Source organism: Vicia villosa, linkage group LG4, assembly GCF_029867415.1.
Source record: "Vicia villosa cultivar HV-30 ecotype Madison, WI linkage group LG4, Vvil1.0, whole genome shotgun sequence".
Classification (NCBI taxonomy): Eukaryota; Viridiplantae; Streptophyta; class Magnoliopsida; order Fabales; family Fabaceae; genus Vicia; species Vicia villosa.
The window spans coordinates 150704814-150709838 of NC_081183.1; the positions used below are offsets into that span (position 1 = coordinate 150704814).

General features: G+C 34.0%; 1 pseudogene; it reads left to right on the plus strand.

The window, feature by feature from the left end:
• Positions 1 to 2402: 2402 nt before the first annotated feature.
• On the plus strand, positions 2403 to 4630 carry LOC131598076 (uncharacterized; annotated as a pseudogene).
• The last annotated feature ends 395 nt before the right edge of the window (positions 4631 to 5025 follow it).

The window sequence follows — 5025 nt, forward strand, 5'->3', positions numbered from 1 at the left end:
TGATTAACTAATTTCTATATAAATTTCCAAAAAATAATAATTAATAATTTATTTATAAAAAAGATATGGATAATAGAAAATAAATAAGTCTAATGTCAAGGGCCACATATTAAAAATAAGGGACCAAAATAGTAATTTAACTTAAATTTAGCTGTTGTTATTTTATAATCAATATTTATATTAATTAGTTTAAAGAGAATACTTAGATACAATTCCTTATACGTGGTTTGTACTATTTTCCAATGAAAATATAATAAGTGTATAATTTCCTCTTATACATATGCAATTTTCTCCTATTTTCACTCCTTAAATGATGTTAAAGTACATTTATCATATTTTCATTGACAAATAGTATAAACCACATATAAGAAATTGTAGGTAAGTTCTCGCCTTAGTTTAAGAAAATTTCTTTACCCACCTCCCTATGGGGGTCACCCCTAGCGAAATTCCCAACTTACCCCTGCTTCGGAGATTCATCTCCGAAGTTTTTTTTTAAATTTTTTTATGTTTCGAAAATGCAATTCCGAAATGCATCAAAATTCATTTATTTTTTACAATCAGGTAAGAAATGTGGACACATGTGTCTACGTAAGCCTTCTAAGACGGTTACCTTCTAAGAAATGTGGTAACACTTTCCTACTTAAAAGCCTACGTAACAAAAATTGGGAAGCTCTACAGCCACGCCCTATTTAAAAGAATAAAAAACCTTTTGAAATTTCGAAGTTCCCTTTTCCTTCTCCCCACCACTCTCAGACGGCTAACTTCTAAAACACTTTCCTATTTAAAAGCTTCTCACCCATTTTTCTTTCAAAATATCCCAAATCATTTTCGATCCTAAGTCTTCTTCTTTGCTTTAACGTTTTCTATCTCTTGTTACTGCTTTCATCACAATGTCTCGCCGCGGTGGAGGAAATCATCCCGAAAATCGCCGGAGTCAACCATCTCCTACACATTCTCAACAATCATCCATCAATGCTGCAGGATCAGGCCGTGGTGGTGGTGGCCGTGGCTCTCGCGGTGGACGTACCTCCAATCCTTCTTCCTCCGGACATCCACCTCCTCCGTCATATGCTCCGGCCCCGGTTACCTCTCCTCCGTCTGTTGTTGCAGCTCCGGTTGTTCGTCCATCTGTTTCAGCGCCGTTTGTTCCATCTGTCGCAGCGCCGGTTGCTTCCTTGAGTTCGGCTCTGATCTCCATCGAGAGCCTGACTGCCGAAGTTAAATAGAAGGCTACTCTAGAGTCGGCTCCGTCGTCTCAGAAGGAAAATTGGGAAGGAAAATTCAAGTTCGTGCTAATCATTTTCAGTTGCGAGTGGCTGATAAGGATCTACACCACTATGATGTAAGTATAGTTTGCTCATAAGTTTTTTGTTGTTGTTTATTATGTTGGTAAGTTACAATGTGGTATGGATTTCTAGAGGATCAGGACTTTCTAACCTGTTGCAGCGTCTCCTCCATCGTCTTCATCCGATTAAATAAAGCGAATTGTTCTTGTTTGTTATTTTTCTTCTGTCCAGACCTTTTTTCGGAAGTGCATTTCCGAATTCCTCCAAGGGGGGTGAGTTCGGAGATGAACTTCCGAAACACCACATTTTTTGAAAATGTAACTTTATTTCGGAGATGCATCTCCGAAATCAATATTTTATATTAAAAAAAACACGTTTTCGGAAGTTCATTTCCGAAAACACCTTTTTTTTTAAAAAAAAAGTACATTTTCGGAAATGAACTTCCGAAACAAGGGGTAGTGTTGTAAATTCACCAGGGGTGAGCAAGAAGGTTAGGAGGTGGGTGAAGAAATTCTCTAGTTTAATTGCAATTGATGATATAAACAATAATAATGATAAGTGATTTAATTTTATGATAAGTTATTTACTATAAAAAAAACTAAAGAAAATATTGAGAATATATTAAAAGAAAAAGAAAATATTGAATTTTTTTTTATTTTTACTTTTAATTTTAGGGAAATGCTAATTAGTGCTCTCAGGACAATGGTTAAGCATTCTAAAATAGTAAATTTATCTCAGTAATCTGCGTATTTAATGTCTCAAAAATTGAAATATTAGATTTTTTATAAAATATTTTTTTGGAATGCTTAACCATTGCCCTGAAGACACTTAATTTTAACGCCTCACATGATGATAAATAAAATATTGGCCGGCTAGGTTGTTCAATTCCGTTTTAAAAGATCTGCTGATCTACCTTTTAATCCGAGTTTAGTTTTATTTTCTTATTTAAAAAGAAAAAATATCTCTAAACTAAATTTACGCTATTTCTCGTGCTGCTTCCTATATATATATATATATATATATATATATATATATATATATATATATATATATATATATATATATATATATATATATGTATGTAGGCTAGGTTTTGAAGTAATCATTATCGGATCAATGGAAGCAGAGATAAAACCATTGCTTCTGTATTTCACCGGTAAAACCCTAAAGACTCAAACCTTTTGCAGCATATCAGATCCATTAAAATCCTATTCTACATGGAATTCAGAATTGAGGAAATCGAATCTACTAACAGTACAACATGGTTGGTTTCTATGGGAAAACAAGATTTCAAAATATGTTAGTAACTTGTTTCTTTGGAATCCATGTAACCTTAAGAAAATCACTCTCCCATCTCTTAAACACAATGGCACTATCTTTTGCAATTGCATTTTGTCATCATCCCCTTCATCTACAAATGATCAACCATGCTCCATTTTCTTATTTCCAACCTATAGTCTCTCAATATTTTACTACCAACTTGGAGATAAGCAATGGACTGAAGCGCACTTTAATGAGGAAGATATTGCGAGAGCTTTAGCTACGCTGGGTAAAACTCATATGCGGGGAAAGAGAGAGTATTTTGAAAATCCAGTTTACTGCAATTGTCGCGTCTATGCAGGAATGTGGACTCACTACCATTCTATTATAGTAGTTATTGAAAAACATAAACTTAATAATGGCTTCACAATAAACTTCACAACTGATCTCATGGGAGATTGTCTACCAACTAGTTTTCATGAGCTCATAACTCACTTGATTGCGTCCAACAACGTACTATTTCGAATAGAAGTTTGTCATGAACGAGATAGGGTTATTGCAGTTTCAGTTTTCAAATTTGATTCTTCTCAACGGGTGTGGATAAAGGTGGAAAGTATCAAGGATAAAGTGTTTTTTATATCAAGTCTTGACTCTGCCTTTGCTTGTGCAGTAGTCAATCCAGAAACCGAAGGAGGCCGCGTCTATATTGCCCTAAAAGATTGCAAATTTGTCTATATTTACAACATTGAAGATAATTGTCTTGTAACTTCTCAGCATTTCTCTAATTTATCAGATAATCGGTCTTATTCAAGATGGTTCATGCCAAATACAGTGTACTACTTTTTTTACACCAAAAATATGTTAGTCCTGTTATTAATTTGATTATTATGCTTATAATATATATGTTTTGTAGGATGGCTACTAGACTCAAAGAAGAAATTAGAGAGAGAAAAAGTAGTGATGTAGTCTATTTAAAGGATGCAAGGGATAAAGCTCATAATGAATCTGCACTTCCCCTAGAGCTGGTTGAATTGATTGCAAAACATATTAATGATGTGCTTGTTTATTTGCATTTTCGAGCAAGCAACAAATTCTTTCGTCTAGCTGCACCACCGATTCAATGGAGATCATCTTCTTCCATGTCAAGATTTGACGATCGCTCCATGTGTCCTTTATTTGTGTTCTCAAAGGACAATGTCTTTACTTTTGTGAATCCTAAGCATGGTCTCGAGTACAAATACATGGTAAACTTTCCTCGAGATCAAGGTTGGTGCTTGAGTTCAGAAGATAAAGATTGGAGCTTGAATTTAGAAATTTGCTATTCAAAAGATGGTTGGCTATTACTGGTGTTGGTTAACAAAAATTTTCAGGTTTTCTTCAATCCTTTTACAAAGCAAGTGTTACGACTTCCATATTGGCATAGAGAAATCCGGAATACCAGGTGTTTTGGCATGTCGCATTCTCCAACCTCTTCAAAATGTGTGACTGTTGAGTTGGATAAAGAACTCTCAATATTATCCGCTGCAACAGGATATGCACATCACCTTTGGGAAGCAAGTTATGGCCGTTTTACATTTGAAGACAAGGAATTTACTCTCTACAATGTAAGTCCCGCTTTTCATAATGGATTATTTTATTTTCTTAGCACAACAGGAAAGTTAGCAGTAGTGCAAGCAACAAGAGAAAAATATAGTTGGAAAGTACTTGAAGAGCCTCAAGCTCCATGTAGTACTTACTTCAACAACTTTCTTGTTGAATGTGATGGCAATTTATTGTCAGTATTTGAGAGTCCTTTGGCAAATGGAGTTCAAGTTTTCATGTTGAATGAGTCTACAATGACATGGATCAAAGTGGAGAGCCTAAGAAATCATATGCTTTTTGTTGGCAAAACATCCTTTTCTGCAGTGGCAAACATTCTTGGAATGGAAAACAAAATTTATTTTCCTAGATTTTATGGACAGAGTCTTGTGTTTTATTCTTTAGAGACCAACAATTACCACACGTTCCAAGATGATCAAGTGGTGAATTTTCATCATGTTAGAGAACCCTTGAATGGTACGTGGATCATGCCAAGATGGCATTAAGTTTAAGTTATGAAATTGTTGTGTGTCTCAGTTTTTTATAATTATTATTTTTTATCACATAAAAGAACTAGCAATTAAGTGATTCACTGTGGACTATAATAACTATCCATTGGATTAAGAATGTGGGTTGAACCAAGCAACCAACGACGCAAATAATACTCTAATCTAATATTAATAATTCTTGAAGCTTTGTATTTTTATTGAGATTAAACAATTTTGTTTTGATATAGAATGGGTAGTTTTAATTTTCAAGTGAATCTAACCTTTTAATTGATGCTAAAGAAATAACAAATTTGGAGGAAGTCAATTTTATATTTTCACCCTCTTTCTAAACTTTGGCATTTTTATACTAGTGAATATGAAAAATCAAGTTATGGTTTGTCAACATAAATTTA